Below are 21,800 nucleotides of genomic sequence, written 5' to 3'. Positions count from 1 at the left end.
GGAAGCAACATGGGGTAGCATGACCCAGCCTAATTAACTACAAAAGAGCCAAAGACAACTGTCCTTCTAGCTGCTGGAAGTCAGCCAAAATCCAGATAAGGAGGGGGCCAAAGTGGCTGTCTCTAGGGTTATGTTTTCTAGGACCACTGACAAGATGCTGATACTAGCCGATAAGGAGCCTGGCTGCAAAAAAATGCAGACTTGCCTGGGTCTAATAGCCTAAAGACAGAATCAGACCCCTACACTGACCTTACCATGACATTTACCTCATTATAATCTCATTTTAGTGTTGAAAATCACTCCCAGGCTTGGCGCCTGTGGCTCAGGAGGCTAAGGCGCCAGCCACATACACCTAAGGTGGCGGGTTCGAATCCAGCCTGGCCCGCCAAACAACAATGACGGCTGCAACCAAAAAATAGCCAAGCATTGTGGCAGGCGCCTGTAGCCCCAGCTACTTGGGAAGCTGAGGCAAGAGACTCGCTTGAGCCCAGGAGTTGGAGGTTGCTGTGAGCTGTGATGCCACAGTACTCTACCCAGGGGGACAGCTTGAGGCTCTGTCTCAAAAAAAAAAAAAAAAAAAAAGAAAGAAAGAAAAGAAAAGAAAATCACTCCCAAGGACAAAGATTTAACATTCTAGTGAGACATGAAATAGAACTTTGCAGGTGCAAGAAATTCTTCACCTCTATACACCTACGTGGCACCTCAGCCTCTTTAAAAAATGCTCCCAGAACTGCCCTGGGAGAGTCAGTCTGAAACTTCATGCTGCCACCCTTGTGATGGAGCTCCAGCCTCAATAATATCTGTGATTCCCATTGGGCCTTTTGTCAATTTCTCTTGCATAGAGAGCCAAAGAACCTGCAACCAGTAACATAAATATGGAGAGATAAAATTCTGGGGAGGGCATTTACTACTGTTATATAGCTTATGCCTAGAGGTTGAAAGCATTAATCAACAAAATTATGCTCAAATTGTTTTATGCCTTTAGAAATTCATCCTAAAATATTTTGAGATAGATAACAATGAAAATTAAGTAACTGTCTCAAAACTTGGCATTTTCAAATCAAAGAAAGACTTATTAGAACACAAGGATACACTTTTTTAAAGGATGAAAATTATACCTTGTATTTTTATGAACCACAATGGAATAAAAGTAGAACTCAATGCCAAAGAAACTCTCATCCTCACACAAAATCATAGAAACTAAACAAGGTGTTGCTGAATGATAATAACTAGGTCAAAGAGGAGATAAAGAAAAACATTATCAGATTCCTTGAAAAATGATAATCAAGCTACATGCTATCAAAATTTGTAGGATACTACAAATGCAATCCTAAGACAGAAATTTATTGCATCAAATGCACATCCAGAAATCAGAACTAGATCATGTCAACAACCTAATGACTCATCCCAAGGAACTGGAAAGGGAGGAGCAATCCCATTCATCCCAAGTCTTCAATAAGAACTCCATTTTGTACTACAACTCAGCATAGCTATTGAATAAATATATATCTATTGTAATTTAAATTTTCTTTAAAGTTAGGAAATAAAACCATTTTGCCCAATTGTATGGAAAACAAGATAACATCTTAATAAGAATTTTATGTCTTTCAAACAACTGCCACCCAAGAAAAAAGGAAAGGTATCTAGATTCAGAAAAAGTAAAACACATTCCTTCAACTCCAAATAACGACTCTTTCAGTAGAAATTATACTGAATATAATCATCTGTGGTAACATTTTTTGAAATTCTATTTGTGGATAATAATCTATAGTTATATTATTCAAGATAAAAATATTCTAACTGTGGCAAAATATACATAACATGAAATTTACCTTTCTGACCATTTTTAAGTATACATCAGTGGCATTAAGTATATTCACATTGTCAAGCACCCATCACTACCATCAATATTCAGACCTGTTCACTTCAAACTGTAACTCTATACCCATTAAACCATAGTTCTCCATTACGTCCCCCCATACCCTGATAACCAATATTGTACTTTCTATTGCTATGAATTTGATTGTTTGGTACCTTATCTTAGTGGAATCACAGAATATTTTCGTGTGTGGCCTTTTATGTTAAGCTTATTTCATTCAGTGTGATGTTTTTGATTCACTCACGTTGCAGCATGCATCAGAATTTCCTTCCTTTTTAATATTAAAAATGTTCTATTGGATGCATACCACATTTTTTTTTTGTATTAATCCATCAGTAGACATCCAAATGTCTTGCTTGTCCCATCTTGCTACTGTGAATAATGCTGCTGTAGACCTTGGTGTACAAATACCTGTTCACATCTTTGCTTTCCGTCCTGAGCAAATAGATAGTGGGAACATTTTTATATCATATGTCATTCTGTATTTAATATCTTGGAACCAGCATGTCTTCTGTAGCTGCACTCCAACTAGCAACGGACAAAGGTTCTAATTTTCTCCCTTTCTTGCCAATATCTTTTTTATTTTGCTGTCTATTTGTGTGTTTGTTTAATGGGTAACAGCCATCCTGATGGATGTGAAGCGTTACCTCATTTTGATTCGCATCTCCCTAATGATTAATGATGTTTAGCATCTTTTCATGTGTTCATTCTCACATTGTTTTTATACGAGTTTTTGTTTAATTTGAAATTCCATCCATATTAACAAGCCTATTTTTTTCAGCTTGAACACCTAGTTATATGAAAAGACTTACTATTTTTAATATGGACTATAAAATGAATACAACTTTTGCTCTTGAAATGTTTGAATGTCAGCTGTTTGGCAGTATGTGTTGCATGAAACACATTTAATAAAATAAAACACATGTTATAAAAAGAAATTATTATGTTTGAATGAAAATTTAGATGTAACAAAAGTGCTTTTTCATTTTTGTTCATACTTGGTAACAGATCTTACGATACCACAAAGAGAGTCATTTAAAAGAGTCATTTATCACCTTCAAAATTCATGCCTATTTTCTGCTGAATGAACTTAAGCATTTTAATCACATTTTTACTATGATTTCATACACTGTAGGGCAAGCTGTTGTTTACTAAGGTAAAGGGACATCAGATTATGAATATTTAAGTTGCCACCTGTTTTCCTATCCAGCAGCATTTTCCAATTTTCAAAGCATTACATTTATCTGCAGGATTGTTATAGTCATAAATAACTTAGATAATACTAAATTTGTGCTCATCAACCTGAATGCTTGGAGGGGGGAAACTGTTCTGCTCTGTTACACTCCAGCCAGATCATCTATTAACACCCTTCATTTATGAGAAAATTCCTCTTTTAATCATTTTTCATTCCACTTTTCTTTGTAGATTCCTTTTAACAAAAAAAATACCTATTTCATGATTTAAATCTCCAGGGCATATCTGAGCACTCTCTTCAGCGACTTTGGCCAATAAGCATTCCAAATAAGGAGCGGCTCCAGAAGAAAGAGAATGAGATGCAGTGAGGAAGGGTGGAGTGCTGGGTCGGGTTCAACCTTTTCTGTTAAAACTGGAGACTGGCAAACACATTTCTTCCCTAATGCTTGAAACCTATCTAAGAGGTTACAATCAGGGGGTGGTTTGCAGGGAGAAAGGAGCTGTACAGCAGAAGCAGAGTGTTGACATCTGGACACTAGAATAGAATAATTCACAAAGCAATCTCCTTGGTGATAATGTTAGGGCATTCACCTTATTAAGCATCATTTTGGGGTAATTCAAATATCTTTTCCATGAAAAGGGTGAGAAGGATGGATTAGATGATAATTAAAGTCTATCATGACTCTAAAATTCTGCATTCCTTTGGTATGTAATTATTAATAAATAATATTCTGATTTAATGCCAAGCAGTCAAGTAAGTGTTGAATCACCAAAGAGACTATATTCTGTTTTTAAAGACATTCTGTATTTTTTACTTTCTGAAATTTCTTTATCTTACATACAGTATCATTAAACCAACATTTTTAACTTACTGAGTTAATTGCTATTTGAGTAGAATAAATTAGCAATTGAACTGAAGAAGGTTCAGTTAGATATGCTTCCTACGGATCCCAATCCCTACTCAAAGCACTCCAGTACACATAAAATGAATGAAGTTTAAGAACTGAAACAAGAAAACTTCTTATTAAACAAGCAACTTTCCATGTTTTTAAAACTCTGGAGTGTTTCTGTCTTCTCTACTTTTTAATAGAATTATTTTTAGTACTCACACCATGGGTACTAAAATATCCAGACATTAACACCATGCCAAAGTTCCAAATGGGTCATGATAAATGCTGTTTAAAAGTGGTTGGTTCATTAAATCTCCTATTTGTGTTCTAATGAGTATGCCCACAAATTCATCAGTTATCTGAAATCAGGTCTTTTCTGATTGAGACCCGTATCCTAACTTTTATCTCAAGGTTTCAATCTTTAAATTATGTCATTTAAACATTTTGTTGTACCATCTCTGTACACTGTAGTTAATACCTGAGAATTCTTTAAAAAAATCCAAAATAATCTATTTGTAATTTAATAGTCTCTAGATTAAAACAATTAACAATATCAAAACCCTAAACACTTATAGCTAAATTTGTAGAGAGAAATTTCAACCAAAAGCTATCAGTGTTATCCACTGCACTTAGTTTCTATGTGGTACTGAACAGAGGAACGATCACACAGTGTGTGTTCAACATGACACTGTAGAGTTGTACAGGGAGCCCTTCTTAACTGAGATTACAGATTTTTATCACCACACTACTCCCAAAATAGTCATTTTATTTTGCATTGCAATAGACTTTATGTTGATATCTCTAAAACACATTTTTCTCATTTTGACTTAACCTTTCTTATTATTACCAGAGTCGTTTCATAAAACAAAAGAAGATATTTCCACTTGCAGTAACATCTGTCTAAATGCTTTCACTTAGAGAAAAATTTGAATTTGTCTGCTAGATAAAAATGATCTCAGAATTTCATCCTTTTTAACATTTTACCACTTACCTTCGATTCTGCAAACCAATATTCTCTTTGTTGAAGCTGCAATGGCACATTTTTCATTTAACTTCATCTGTCTAGAATGTCCTTCCCCATGAAAGCTCAAAGTTTGGGATCCATGGGCCTATTGGTGCTAACGTACATAGCCTGGTTAGAGAAAGGATTTTTCTCTACTTTCTTGCAAACTCAGTCATGTCACTTAAGAATAACAAGAAATTCTCATTTTATAAATTATGTGGGGCTATAAAAACAGTTATGCAAGCTGAAATTATGCCAAGTAATCAATAATTTTGTCAAAGCATTAAAATACCTTATTTTTCAGTTGTAAACATATAGAAAATGAAAAAAATGCCTTAAAACTAATACTTATTTAGTAGGATGCAATTTAACACATTAGAAACATGAGATTTAAAGTGTTTGTTTTCTGGGTTTTTTATTAAAAAAATATCAAGAGCATTTTGAACAATGCTTGTCTTTTGATTTTTTTTTTTTTTTTTTTGGTCATATATAATGATACAAGTGAGTTCCTTTGCTAGGCATTACTGAATTGTCACATGTTTTTCCAAGTTTGGATCTGCCTTCAATATTGCCTTTTTTAAAAAAATTAAATCATAGTTGTGTACTTTGATGCAATTATGGGCACAATGGCTGGTTTTATATACAATTTGAAATGATTTTATCAAATTGGTTAACACAGCCTTCAGAGCATTTTCTTAGTTATTGTGTTAAGACATTTATATTCTTCACTTAGGAGATTTAACATGTACCCTTGTAAAAAGCACTATAGGTGTGGTCCCACCAATTACCCTCCTTCCACCTATCCTTCCCCATCCTCTCCCCTCCCTCTCTTCATTCCCCTTTATCTTGGGCTGTAATTGGGTTATAGCTTTCATATGGGAGTGTGGGTGCTTATATATTGGTTTCATACTAGGGCTGACTACATAGGATACTTTTTCTTCCATTCTTGAGATACTTTGCTAAGAAGAATATGTTCCAGTTCCATCTATGTAAACATAAAAGAGGTAAAGTCCCTATCTTTTTTAAGGCTGCATAATATTCCATGGTGTACATATACCACAGTTTATTAATCCATTCATGGGTTGACGGGCACTTGGGCTTCCTCCATGACTTAGAAATTATGAATTGGGCTGCAATAAACATTTTGGTGCAAATATCTTTGCTATCAAGTGATTTTTGGACTTCTGGATAGTAGAGGAATTGAAGCGTTGAATGGCAGGTCTATTTTTACATCTCTAAGTGATCTCCAAGCATCCTTCTAAAGGAATATATTAGTTTGCATTCCCACCAGCAGTGCAGAAGTGTTCCCTTTTCTCCATATCCACGCCAACATCTATGGTTTTGGGATTTTGTGAAGTGGGCTAAACTTACTGAAGTTAGGTGATACCTCAAAGTAGTTTTGCTTTGCATTTCTCTGATGATTAATGAGGATGAGCATGTTTTCAAATGTTTGTAGGCTGTACACCTATCTTCTTCAGAGAATTTTCTCTTCAAATCCCTTGCCCACACTGAGATGGGATCACTTGTTCTTGTCTTGCTAATACATTTGAGTTTTCTGTGGATTCTGGTTATCAAACCTTGGTTGGAGACATAACCTGAAAATACCTTCTCCCATTCTGAGGGCTGTCTGCTTGCTTTACTTACTGTGTTCTTGGCTGTGCAGAAGCTTTTTAGTTTCATCAGCTCCCAGTAATGTAGTTTTGGTGTTGCTTCAATTGCCTGGGGGATACTCCTCATAAAATATTCTCCCAACCCAATTTCTTCAAGTGTTTTCCCTGCACTTTCTTCTAGTATTTTTATAGTTTTATGTCTTTATAGTTTAAATCTTTTATCCAGTGAGAGTCTACCACTTACTATGGTGAAAGATGTGGGTCTGACCCTATATGGGTACCCTCGATCTCCTTTTCTTGACTGATTGAGATGGCTAAGACTTCATTACAATGTTAAGGAGCAGTGGAGACAATGGGCAACCTTGCCTGGTTCCTGATCTGAGTGGAAATGATTTCACTTTAACTCCATTCAATACAATGTTGGCTGTGGGTTTGCTGTAGATGGCCTCTATCAGTTTAAGAAAAGTCCCTTCTCTACCTATTTTCTTAAGTGTTCTGACCATAAAGGGATGCTGGATATTATCAAAAGCTTTTCTGCATCAATTGCGAAAACCATATGGTCTTTGTTTTTTAATTTGTTTATGTGCTGAATTATATTTATAGATTTACGTATATTGAACCAGCCTTGAGACCCTGGGATAAAACCCACTTGATGTATAATCTGTTTGGTGTGTTGCTGGATTCTGTTTGCTAACATCATATTGAATATTTTTACATCAATATTCATTAGAGATGTTGGTCTCTAATTTTCATTTCTTGTTGGGTCTTTTCCTGGTTTGGGTATCAAGGTGATGTTTGCTTCCTAGAATGTGTTGGGTAGTATTGCTTCTTCTTCTATGTTTTGGAAAAGGTTAAGTAATATAGGTGCCTGTTCCTCTTTAAAGGTTTGGTAGAATTCTGATGTGAAGCCATCTGGTCCTAGACTTTTCTTTTTGGGGAGATTTTGTATAGTTGATATTATTTCAGCAGTTGTCTGTTAGAGTCTCTCTTATAAATTGAGGCGCATTCTGGTTGGGTGCAAAAATGTTAATAATTGAAATCTCATCATGTCCAGTGTTACCTTAACAAAGTAAGGATTACACCAGAATATTTATCCTTTCTTTAAGATAAGCACAGACGCATTTAATATTAAATCAAGCATTTTCTCTACTGTGAAACTTGTCTTGAGCCCTCCTCTCAAGAAGAGTTTATTGATACCAACTGTAGGCCCACAGGAGAGAAGAACAGTACTGAATTCACCTGGAGGTAAGGGGGAAAAGCAAGGGAGAAGAGAAAGAGGGGGAGGATTGGTAAATTCCCACCTGAGGTGCCCAATGCAAGGGGGTACAGCACACACCCTGGGTGAAGGGTTCAACTGCAGCTTGAACTTTACCTAAGAAATGCAAGCAATGTAACCTGATCATTTGTGCCCTCATATCAATTGGAAATTAAAAAAAATAATGAGAAGAGTTTATCCACGTTCCTATGTGCTCCAGTCTGTGCGCTCTGTGGCTCTGTCTTTGCAGCTGTTACCTCATTTCACCTGCACTAGCAGCCTCCTGAGGACATGGAGCCAATTTGATTCATGCGAGTCTTCCCAAGACCTCATTCAAAGTGTGATAAGCAGTAAATAGTCAACCAACTTTATTTAATAAAAAAGACACAATTTATTATACTTGTCCATGATTTCAACCAGTTTTATAAGCATGATGTTGAAGATTGAAGCAATTTTTCAGATCCTCAATTATGAATTAATTACATGACCTAAAACTAAAATTACCAGGAACTTTCATACCATGGTGTCTTTTTTTTTTTTTTTTTACCCTGTTTAATTTTGTTTTTGTTGCTCCTGCTAGCTATCGCTATTTAAATATAAATTATGCTACCACCACCACTCTGACATCATTACTATGTTTCAGAACCCCTTAATATTTACTACCCTGCTCCATTTCTAAAGGCAAATTGAGCAGAAAGCTATGGCCAGCTTATTTAACAACAAAATGATGCACAGGGTATAAAAGTCATTTATCTAAAGACATGGATAATGACTCTTCGGGTTAGGCTGAAATTCAAATCCCTAGAAACCTGAAATTTCATAAAACAGAAATTTGAATTTGGATCTAAGTGTGGCAGATACGATATCTGAATGATGCATGAAGTTAAATAAATTTGAGCAAGAAGCCCATGTAGACAAATTCAGCATGGACAATGCCAATCCTTTGTTTAAAAATAATGAAGAAATAAATGGAGTTAGAAAGAAGTCAGGGGCAAAATACAACGTGAGTTCAATTTGTGAGGCCCTGTGTGGAAAGGGCAGCAATATGTTAGCCTGATACTCTGTTTTTAAAGTCAAATCAAGATGATATAAAACATTTAGGGAATATGATCTTAACTAGAAAAAAAGTGTTACACACAGAACAGTATCTTACTAATAGGATTAGTGACATTATGGAAATAAAGTGTCTTTCTTACTTTCTTGCTTGCTTGCTTTTGTAGGCAGAGACTTGCTTTGTCACCAAGCTATAGTGTAGTGGAATCATGATAGCTCACTGCAACCTTAAACTCCGGGGTGCCAGTGATCCTTCTATCTCAGCTTCCCAAGTAGCTACAGACAGTTACCACAATGCTCGGTTAATTTTTCTTTTTTTGCACAGATGAGGTCTTGCTCAGCTGATCTCTAAGTCCTGAGCTCAAGCCATCTTCCCACACTGGCTTCCAAGAGTGCTAGGATTATAGGCGTGAGCCACTGCACCTGGCCCACAAATTCATTTATTTTAGTTACAGCTGTGCCTGTGCTCATATATGTATACAATTGCACAGATCCACACACATACAGTTAGCCCCGTCAGTCTTCCTCAAATATAGAAAGTCACTTAGATGAGAGAAACCAATGAAATCAATAAGTCTCTTTATTGATTTTTAATTGGCTATAAATAGATAGAATACCTAAATGGCAATCTGTACTATCGATTGTATTCATATATTTCTAATAGCAATGCAGGAAAATGGAGGATGCACTTCATTAATAGGTCATGGATCATTTATGTGAAAAAATATTACATTAGGACAAAAAGAATATATAAATAAGAAAAAATAATTGATAATAAAAATATACAAGCTGGCTTCTCTTATCATGACTGCTAATCTCAGAATGAGGTGGTTTAGCAACCTTAGGAGCAAAGATGATCAAATCTTTAGTGATGAGACAGAAAATACGGACCCTTTCCTCACAAAGGAAAAAAGAAAGATTTTGTTTTATTTGGTTTAGCTAATAAGCCACTGCTGGATGGATCCCTATAGCCTGAAGGATATTGTATGCTGTCAGTTTGGGCCATAACTAGTTGCAGGATTTCTCAATCTTGGCACTATGACATTTTGGGCCAAAAAATTATTTGTTGCTTGGCTCAGTGCCCATAGCATACTGGTTACGGCACCAACCAAATATACTGAGGGTAGTGGGTTTGAACATGGCCCTGGCCTGCTAAACAACAATGACAACTGCAACAAAAAAATAACTAGGCACTGTGGCAGGCGCCTGTAGTCCCAGCTACTAGGGAGGCTGAGGCAAGAGAATTGCATAAGCCCAAGAGTTGGAGGTTGCTGTGAGCTGTGAGGCCACAGCACTCTACTGGGTGTGACATGGTAAGATTCTATCTCAAAAAAAAAAAAATTTATTTGTTGCAGAAGGGACATCTTTTCCTATGCATGGTAAGATGTGCAGCAGCATTTGTGGCCTCTACCCCTACAACCTGGGAGCACCCCCATATCAGAGAAAATCAAGAACACCCCATTGTTCAGTGTCTGCTAGGAGGCAATGCTGCCCCACTGCTTACTACTGAGCCTCTCTCACACACACACTTACATTTGCCTTTTAAACAAGGACTTCTCAAATATAATTCAAATGATTTCAAGTTTACAAAATTAAAATTCATTATGTCATTTTGTGTATTCATCAATAATAATGTATAATATAACAAAAACGAATGCTTCCTCTCCATAACCATAGCCATTCCTTAATAGCACAGATGAGGGAGCTGAGAACAAATGTCCCCCAGACAGATAGGACCAACACCAACTCTTTTTATAAACATGTATCTTTCTCAGTTGAAGTCAAGTCTTTAATTTCAAGAAGTATTTCCTAAAGGAAATTGTATTTTCTATTCAGATCATAGCCAAGTCTTTAATGGCTTAAATAAAAGATTGATCAACTGTTCAGGCCTGCCAGCAAGCTAAGCGTTCTACCTAACATAGCCTAACTTGTCTATAGATATAATATTTTCTAAGGAAAGACAAGCTATAGATAATGTTGAGTCCCAGAATAGAAAAATTGAGTAACTATATCATCTGAAATCCCTTTTTGGTTGTGTTTTGGCTGCTGTTCTATTTGGAATAAAGGTAATTTATAAAGCTTTGATTATTATGTTTACAGCAATATTTTTCTCAGAATGAAGTACATGAACTTCCTGTTCAGCTTGGAAAGCAGCTTATTTACCTTATTAGCAAAAACTCTGATATCATTCTATTCAATTTACAAACCCAACTTTACAAATGTCCTGCAGAAGTGAAGATTCAGAATACTGTTGCTTAAAATGTAGGTAATGTGAATATTCAGGCAGTGGCAAGTGCCCACTTGTCCTATTTTTAAATTCAGATCTCTAAGGAGTAGAGAGAAAATACTGGGCACAGGACAGAGAGCCAATATCCAAAGCATGTACATTTGGGGCAAGTCAGGTTACAAATACAGGGAGATCTGTTTTGAAGTGCTGGGGACTAGCGATGAATGCAATTAACACAACAGAGAGGCCAAAAGTGCAGAGGCTTGAGGGATTTGCTGTGATTTTTCTTGGCCACTTTTATATTGCCAGTACTAAAGTCTTAGAGACCAAATGGCTTTTTGTCAGTTCCCACTCAGAGACCACAGGCTCCAGGTGGACTGGCGTAGGTGGCAGCGCCACTTGAGCGTCCAGTCCGTGTGCATTCTGTTCCTTATCTAGATCCTGACCTACTAATACACAGGAGTTTTAGTTGGGTCTCCTGATTTCATAACTTGGCTATCCCATGCTCAGTCAATGATCTCACTGTACTCACTGAGCTTTTATTCACTGGACCTTTCCTTGTAGGAAAGGAGTGGTTGCCTACTCCTTGTAGTCTGAACCCTTGCCCAGATGATAGTGTACTTGACTGTTTATCCAGGGTTACATTCATGGACTTGTGCTCTTGACTCTTCACAGCCTCTCAAGGACAACCTTCAACCCTTACGTCTCTGGTCAGGACAAGCAGTCTAGTGTGCCTCCCAGCATTCCTGGATTCCTGTCCTTTTGCAAGGCTTTATTTCATGAAGAATCATGGTTAATTGGCATCGATGTCCATGTTGATGTCACCTGATTTTTATCCTCTCAAAAAGCTAGTAACATATCCGTATAACTAACTTAATATAGTGTGCCTGGCAGAGTATTGCATGCAGTTTGGATCTTAATAAATGAGGAGGGAAATTTATGCCATCTTACTTCAATATGTTTCACTTAAGTTTTCAGAGTAACTGCCCTCTAAAAAAAAAAAAGAGAGAGAGAAGCGTTCCCATTTAAGTCCTACTTGTCAAACACTATGAATGCATGAGTCGGGTGAGCTGTAAAACACAGAGCAATTTGCTCATCTACCATCCCACGGACCCTGGCGACGTGCCGTCTTTATTAAAGTCAAATATGAAAAGAACACCATTCTTAAAAAAGTACTGCCTGAGGCTTCAGTTAGAAAATTCAATACAAAGCAGAAACCTGAGATTATCAATAGCTTTTCCATATATATATATAGTAAAAGAAGTACTGTTTTCTCATTTCTTTTCCCTACAATATATTAAACTTTTTGATTGTTTGTTTGTATTAGTTGGTCTCCACTTTTTTTGGTAAATAGTTGAGTTCCATAAATAACGTGGAAACTTTGATTGAGAAAGACATTTAAAATCTACCTAGATGAAGTGCAGTCACGCGTTCCTGTTATCTATTTTTTTCAATGTTAAATAAACTCCCCTTTACCTTACTACATTCATTGATAAAATATGCTTGTGTTTTAGGTTTCATTATATTATGAACATTGACTTCATAGTCATTAATTTTTGAATAAGGGTAAAGAAAAGTCTGCATACAGGTCTGGTAACATTTCAGAGGTACTAGAATTGTCTAGTTCAGGAACGATCCCAAAATTTGATCCCCATTCAATTAAAGCCAAATAACAAAATCACTTTGTAAGGCAATGGATAGATCTGAGCATTCAAAATCTTAAATCAGTTCCAAATCTACCTCTAACTTCTGACTATGTCTATATCAGACATAATAGAATCACATTTTTGGACATTGTGTTATGAATTTTTAACTTTCCCTGTTTATCTTATTATCACACCTTGACTTACCATTTATTTTTCTCAAAGATTTTCTTTATGCCAGCTTGCTGAATTTTACAAGTCATTGTACACCTTAATTCATTTCTCAAAGAGAGGGGTATTTTAATGAATACAATCAGGTTTAACTTTTGGAGTAGCCACCAAATAAGAAAAGCTTATGTATAGATACAATTTTTAATTTTTTTCTTTTATTTATCTCAAAAATAATATGAAGAACTTAATAGGAAAAAAAATCTTTAAATGTATAAAGCAAAAAAAAGTAAACTTAATCTTTCATTTATTATAATTTATTCAAGACAATAAATGTGAAGTTTAACTTTTCCATTTTTTATGTATTTTTTTCTTCCTTCTGTATTTTAAGTAATACTATTTATTTTTCCCTTTATCCTACCTAACAACCTTAAAGATAGATAAAATTTATCCTTTTTTAAAAGATAACACTTTTAAAAGATACTTTTTATTATATTCTACATGCTGCTACATTTTTTAAAGTGGAAACAAATTCTGTTTATTACACAAAGACACTTAATTTTTTAGCCACTCCCTCATTTGCCCAAACTTCATTTGTTTCTATTTGCATTTGCTATAAATAACACTTTAACAAGTACTATTATTAATATACATTGAGAATAAACATCAAAATTTTTTAGAATTTCAATAGTTTTTATTTTTCAGAGCAATTACAGGCTTATGAAAAAATTACCCAGAAAGTAGGGAGTCCTCATAAGCCTCCTTGTTCCTTACTCTGTTAAGAGTTTCCCCTATTAACATCTTGCATTAGTGTGATCCATTTGTTGCAATTAATGAACCAATAGTGATGCGTTACATTAACTAAACACTACGGTCATATTAGGATTCACTCTTTGTGTTGTGCTGTCAACTAATGAATTAATTATTATTTTTGCAATTTCAATAGCTTTAGGATGTACAAGAGGTTTTTTGAGACGTGAATGAATGGCACAGGGGTGAAGTCAGGGCTTTTAGCGCCCCTCCACCCACTCCCACCCCCACAGCCCCCACCCCCCACATAGAAGAAACCGTGACGGTTGGGTTCCCTTCATGTCTTTGCTAGTTAAAAGCAATGCACGTTATAATCATGGTGGAGGCTGCAATACTAGAACTTCTCCTCTTCTCAAGAACCAGCAGCAACAACGACATAGGGATTATACATTCACGGAGAGTACACAGTAGTACTTAATTGAAAGTAAACATCAGATTTCATAATCCATAATCATTTTTATTAATAATACCTAGAGCAATTTCTGGAATTGTTCCACGTATATCTATGCAACTACCAGTTGTCTTATCATTCAATTTGACAGAGCCATTATTCCTCTCCTGAAAACAATCAATTAGATAATGGAATGAGCCTCCACTGGGCCAGCACCTCCAGCCCAACTGCGGTTTTCCTGGAACCCTTCTGCCTGTGGTGCCTTCTGCTCGCCTTTGAACCGGGACATGGGATTGCTTCCCCAGTAAGTGCCCTGCCTTTCGGAGGCACCATTTTCATCCTCCACTCATTCTCCAACTGTCCCACTTCTCTTCTCCAGTCACATGTCTATGTACATATTTTACCTTTTAAGCACATTGCCACAAAGTCGAGTACTTCTGATTCATTCAAATACTGCAGACTCAACACAATCCCTTTCTACAGACAATTGATGATAACCTGTTAGTCAAATTGCTTAAATGGACCTTAGCAATAAATAATATGGCTTTTATCTTAGTGACTGGTGCCAACAAAGCCAAGACTCTGGCCTCAGTGATGATATTTATTAGCTACCTATGTCCTGTCATCTAAACACAGTTTTAATCCCCCAATTCTTGGTGTGTGTGTATTTTACTGTTCTTAATTTTAATTTCTATTTATTCATTAATTTGGTTTTAAAACCACATCCTACTAGACAAAAGAGCTTCGAAGGACAAAGCAAACATTTAATGAAACAGACTTCTAGAAGCCATGTCAACTTTTTTTTCTTTTTTTCTTCCTATTTACTGAGAATTTATCTTGAGGCTACACAAAGGGAGAACAATCTGCAGCAAAAACAATGTTTTAGAATATAGTAACATTAAATATTTGAAAGTGATTAGGTTACATATGCTAACCCATCAATTATTTCATGATGAATTTATGTGCATTAGTATTTTCAGGTGAATTCTGGTTGAATATGAAAACTGCTGCCATGCAAAACTTAATTCTTATATGTGTGAGCGGTATTATTGGTTTTTATAATTTTGACAAGTAAAAAGAAATTGATTACATTTAGAATTTTTTTTAACGATACCGGGTGCTGGCTATTTCGGTTGCCTTTGCAAGAGATATTTTCTATTATGTTTCTCATCAGTGACAGAGTCCAACAAAGGTTACGGTTCTATAGGTTCCAACCAAGATTGCATTCTGAACCTTCATGTCCCAAAGGTCCAGAAAATGCTATGCCTGAGGATTCTGTCATACACAAGAATGCAAATTATATATTATTATTATGTTTAAAAATTTTGCTGAAGATAAACCCATCCGTGTTAAGAATTAAAAAAAAAATAAGCTGTCAAATATAGCAGGCAGGCATTATTTAAGGCCTTCTTGCCTATGAAGATAGATATAACAAAACAAAAAAATTACACTTCACAAATAACAATTTTTCAATTACTCTCAGGCAGCAACACAGGTATTGTTGCTTCGCTGTAGGACAAACTTCAAAACATTTTTCTTATTAACTACTCTTCATGTAATTTGTGATGACCACTGTCTAAGTTACAATTAGGACATTCTTTTCCCTCAGTTTTCTCTGCCACTGTCCCAGGGCAAAGTCATTCTGTTTCTTATTTCTCAGTTCTCTCTGCAGAAACTTTCCACAGACAGGGACAGTGCTCTATAAAAAGCAAAGATCCATTTGAAAGATAGGACTTTGTTTTCTTTACACACATTATGCAAACCATGGGTATGTCACTGGGATTTTCATTTAGCATTTAGAATGTCTCTATCCAAATCAAAGGGTCACTCTGACCACATTTGGTTTTGAGCACTTCAGATGTGGCTAGCGTGAATTAGAATGTTTGTAGGTACAAAGTACAAACCGTATTTTAAAGAATATAAAAGTAATTAGTAATTCTTATAGTAAGTCATTAGTAATTCTTATATTGATTACATGAAGAAATGCCAACACTTATATTAGGTTAATAAATTTTATTAAAATTCATTTTGCTTGCTTTATATTAAATATTATATTAAATTATTATCTTATCTTAAAATTAGTTGTTTTTTTTCCAACGTGGCAATTGGACCATTTCAGGCTGTTTGCGTTTGTGGCTGATGGTTCACAGGTGTATTAATTGGACAGTGAAGCTGTAGAGAAAACTCAGCTGGGACACTTTCGGGACTGTGGCTACACAGAGTAAGGAGTGAGGGAGCAGCCTTTGAAAAGAGTTCATTGGCTCTTTCAACACTAAGTTATTAAAAGTTTGCCATGTATGTAAGTGGATCTTACTTAGTAAACAATCCCGACACTAAAGAACTCACAGGGATGTGAACAAACTTATATTAGATAATTAATACAGTTATCATTCTTCTTAATTGAATTGAATTAATTAAACCACAATATTTAAATTGACATTAGTGGATATGATTTCTTTCCTCCTTATTACTAATCCAAGTTTATTTAGGATTAAAATCATATTTTTTTAAAAGTAGGTTTTATTAGGAAGTGTGGTGGTTATTTGCTAAAATATATCAAGTTACTCCCTCATTCACCAGGACAGAATGAAAGTCACGGGCAAATAAGGTCTGTGGGTGAAATTTCATCATTTGCAATTTCAATCTTCAAACAGCTTCTGCCAACCTTCAGTAAACAATTTTGCTTTCTGCTTAGTAGAATGATTCACAATGTTTTATCATAAAGAGATCTGTTACTAGCATAGTCACACGCACGTCTTACCTTCATTGCTAAATGGAAATAATTTTTCAAATGCTCCAGATTAAAATACGTAGCCAATAGTAAAATGTATTCATGGGAAGGAAAAACCAACTCAGACCTGAGAGTTCCCTGCTGCCTTTGCTATAAATATCAGCATAACAATTTATGACATTAAGGAAGTTTCTATTCTGCCTCTCACTGTGAATGATCCTTGGGAGGACAGATTTGGCATCAGAGGAACAGAATTCATTAAATAGCTTTGCATGGACAAATTTTCTCCTCCAAAACTGTTTGAGTTTACTAACAAAACACTCACAGTGGCTTCCCACAGAGTGGTCACTTCTCATCTGCTCCAGGAATAAAACCTAGTGAATTGAAGGTCCTATTTATATCACCTAATCTACAGAGGGCTTTGTGTGTGTGTGGCTTGTGTGTGTGCGTTAGGGGGGATGCTTATGAACTCGTTTAGAGGCTGAAGGACATTTTTAAATTTAAAAAAGTCCCTGAACTTGATATCCTTATGTTTTAATAAGAGTGAAAGAAATTATAAATATGTATTTACATCAGTGCCTTGTGGAATTCCCTACTATATTTTGCATTATCTGTTTAAATCTAATTGACTAAAATTAATCTGAATAGACTCATGCTACTAAAGATCATTTCTCCTGTTTATACCTATATATATTCTTAGAATATATAGAGATAGAAAGTTAATTATAGGAACATGGTTATAATTTAATATGTGAGTGGAGAATTAATGTAATTGAGAAAGAGAGGGGGAAAAAAAGAAGTAGCTAATGTAAATAGGGTCACTGCATTCTAGGATAAAACGTGACTGCTGCCCTCCGGAGCAGAGGCAGCAGCAGCCCCAAGCTCACCACCACCTCCTATTTCAGACAAGCCCAGGGAGAAAGGTTACAGCTTGAGTCATACTAACAGTAAAATTAATTATGTACTTCTGACTTTATTTCCACCTACTGCAATGAAATCCTGGTGTTCTCTGACTCATTCTTCATCATCTGTTACTTTCCCCCATTTTCTACTCCAGTCCCCTGACTGATTTTTTTCCCATAAAGTTCCTGCTTCCACAAAGCTGTCTGCTGCTGCCCCTCAAAAGCCCCTGCTGCCACCACCCCCTGTGCTTTGGGTCACAGACGAGGTTTCCATCTCCGGGGAGATCTCCCCCATTACCAGTCTGTGCCGTCAGCAGCTGCTGATTCTCGCTCCTTGGTAAACAGGTGCTATAACTGTTCTGTAAGTTGGGAGCCCTCATCGTGTCTAGACAACATGACGTCTTGGATCAAAGGAGAGAGCACTACTTTGTTTTTACTGAACTGACACTGATCTAACAGCATAGCTTTTGAGTCCTATATATTAATTATGTATAATGAAAAATAGCTCTTTCATTCTCAGACCTAGATTCTAATGGATTAATATGTTTTCACCCACCTATCTCCCTTTTGTGAAAGCATGTTTGTGTATAGCAAGGTCACCATTAAAAGGAAAATAAAAGTAAAAATTTTCATCAGGCCCTGGGTTTAGGTCAGTTGTACCAACCCAGCCTTTGTCCAAAGGTCTGTCCTGCAGCATGAGACATGTAAATGGCTATTGTTAAAGTGATAGTCAGTAATACTTTGATTCTCAGAAGTGCAGCCTCTTAGTCACTCCAGTGGGGAGAATGAACAGTTAGCAGGACAGAATTTGGATGGACCAAGTACTGCACCAAAATATTTTGTAAAAACACCAAAGCCTCATCTTTACCTCTAATAATTCACATTTGGCATTTTATATAAAGTGTATTAACCACATTCAAAAATGTGGTTAACACATAACACATAACACGTTCTATTCCCTCAGTTAATGATAATATATATCATCTATGGATATATACGATTGCAAGAGAAAAGTTCCAAGACCTCACGAGGAGGAGATTCAACTGATTTCCACGTTATTAATATACTACTTAAATGAGTTGTACCCTATTTCTCATTTTAAGTATCACCAGGGGACTTTTTAATGGTTTTAGATATTTTTAAAATATATTTTAGTCCTTTCTTTTCTATAGAATTCAAATGGCACATACAGTTGGGGGGGTAAAATTGACTCATCTTATTTTAAGTCATAAAGAACTAAAAGAGATGGCCTATTTTTAAATAAATGTTTGAAAGCTTACTTTAATAAATTGGACACCGTGATAAGCTGGGCAAAGCACTAAATCATGAAGTTACCGGTGAGCTTCTGCTCTTAACCACACTGCTAATGTTAGTATGTGCCAACGAACAAACTAGATACAATCTTTGTCTTTCATCTTAAACAGATTTCATTCTTAGATTGTAAATGGAATTATTATCTGATGAATATTCATTCACCCTGCAAATGAATACAAGGTTTCTTTTACTATATTTTTGTAGCACTGACAACATGTATTCGAGCAGCACTGCTCAACTAAAGAGCACCCGTAAGCATTCACAGTCATCGTATGTTTGTGTATATATTCTAATAATTTTCTGGGAGATGAATGCTATGGTTCACTGTTTCTCTTCCCTAAAACCCATGTTGAAACCGAATCCCTGATGGAACTATACTAAAAGGTAAGGCCTTTAAAAGGTGACTGAGTCATAAATGTTCTTCCCTCATGGATGAATTGATCTGTTCATGGATTAATAGGTTATCACGGGAGTCTATCAGTTAGCACAAGAGTGGATCTGTTAGAACAGCCGGTTGGGCTCTCAGTGCGCCTGTGATGCTTTCCACTATTTTATGACACAGCTTGGGACCCTCAATGGAAGCTGACCAGATGCAGCCACCAACCTTGGACATCCCAGCTTCCAAAACCATAAGCCAAAAATAAACTTCTTTACTTTTTAAGTCACCAAATATCAGGTATTCTGTTACAGCAACAGAAGATGAACTAAGACAATGAGAGGAAAACATGTTTGTGAAAGAATAGTTATTTCTTACTTGTACTACGTGCCACTCTCTTAGACAATCAATGCACACATCTTCCTCTCTCTTCCAATACCCAGTTCTTTCTTCCTTGTCTTTACTCTCACCTGATGGCATTGCTTCACATAGAAAACAGGAGCAATCACAGCAGTGCTATCTCATTCTCCCAGCGTGCTGTCTGTGAGGTCTGACAATTAAGTTTGTAAACTTGCCACTGTGCCCTTACATTGGCATCACTGTGCAAACAACTCAGAAAGTTTCACAACCTTGGGATAGCAGCACCTTGAAGTTGTGTTCATCTCAATAAGTGGTGGTGTCTTGCCGAATGGCATTCATTATTGATGTTGTGTGTTCATTATTGACGTTGCATTATTGATGAGTGCCATTGCAAGAATGTCAAAATGTGAGTTAGAACAACAAACAAACATTTGCAAATTCCTTGGTAAACCAGTCAAAAATGGAAGTGAAATCAGGGATATGTCAGCTTAAGTTTATGGGGATAATGCCACGAAGAAAACAGCAGTGTAAACGTGAATTAAATGTTTCTCTGAAAGAGAAACAGCATTACTGATGAAGAGAGGTCAGGGCAGCCATTAATGCACAGAACTGATGAAAACATTGCAAATATTTGTTGAATTGTCCATCAAAATTATAGGCTGACCTTGAGAAGCATAGCAGACCAAATAAACATTGATAGAGAAACAGGAAAATCTTAATGGAAAATCTCGGCATGAGAAAGGTGTGTGAGCAGAAAGGGTCCCAAAGGGGTTCACTGATGAACAAAAGCAAAGGAGAGTCAAAGCTTGCCAACGTGTCTTGGAGATGCAAGAAGATGTTTGGGGCCATGTTATCACTGGTGATGAAACATAAGCATAATGATATGACCCATCAAAATGCCCAGTGGAAGTCAGCCAGTTCTCCAGGACCAGAAATGTTCTGAGAGTCCAAATCAAGAGTCAAAACAATGTTCCTAACTTTTCTTGATGTAAGAAGGATTGTTCATTATGAATTTGTGTGAACTGGACTGTTAACCCAGTTTGCTATTTGAAAGTACTAAAAAGGCTGTGTGAAAAAGTTAGACAAAAATGACCCAAACTTTTTGCTAGCAGCTCATGGCTCTTGCCTTGACAAAGCAACAGCTCACCTGGCACTGTCTGTGAGGGCATGTTTAGCTAGCATATAAATAACTGCATTGTAACACCTTCTCCACTGACCTTATTTGGTCCCAATAACTTTTCCCTCTATTTGAAGATAATGGAAATATTAAGGCGAAGACATTTTGATGACATGCAGAATACCAAAGGTAATACAATGACATCTCTGATGGCTATCCCTGAAAAAGAGTTCCAAAATTTATTTTTTGCGAGAACTAGGCCTTGGCATCAGTGCATATCTGCTCACAGAGAACACACTGCAGGTGACCATGGTGATACTCAGCAATGAGGTCTGTGGCACGTTCCCTAGGATGAGTCCCCAAGTTGAATGTCAGGCCTCGTGCACACTTGCACACTGTCGGCGTTAGTGCACTGCTTTTCCTGTTACTGTGATGAGCCACCAGGCTCTACTCTATACCTATGACCTTTGGTGACCTAACCTTGCGCTTCTCACCTCTGCAGGGACAAAGTTCTAGCAATCACTATCATTATTTTGCATGAAAGTTTTGAGACAGACTTAGTTATGGTCCATTATTTTACTTCTAAAAACACAGTTGACAGCATCCCTTGTGATTGTGTGGCTTCTCGGCTTATCAGTCCTGCGAGAGGCTTCATTTGCTCCTGCCTGCATTGATTTTATGTTTCATAACTTTTGTACATCTCAAAACTTTGGTAATTATTTACGTATTACCCAATATCATTGACAGACAGCAGTTAGAGTGCACTAGCATGGGTTGGATCCCATATATTCCTTTAGGTATAGCTACTGTCTTCTCTGGCTGGTCCTCCATATACCAAAATTCCTTGGAAGGGCTGATTCTCATCTCTCCTTTCCTC

The 21,800-nt window shown here is 36.4% G+C and overlaps 1 protein-coding gene across 7 annotated transcripts in view; it reads right to left on the bottom strand.

Annotated features, from left to right (window-relative positions):
• Nucleotides 1–21,800, bottom strand: part of DPP10 (dipeptidyl peptidase like 10) — a 1,381,219-nt gene that overhangs the window by 425,132 nt on the left and 934,287 nt on the right. The gene's annotated exons all lie outside the window — the stretch shown is intronic.

This window comes from Otolemur garnettii, unplaced genomic scaffold, assembly GCF_000181295.1.
Source record: "Otolemur garnettii isolate 467f Iridium unplaced genomic scaffold, OtoGar3 scaffold00059, whole genome shotgun sequence".
Lineage (NCBI taxonomy): Eukaryota > Metazoa > Chordata > Mammalia > Primates > Galagidae > Otolemur > Otolemur garnettii.
The sequence above is the reverse complement of the archived record's forward strand: the minus strand, read 5'-3'. Positions and strand labels throughout refer to the sequence as shown.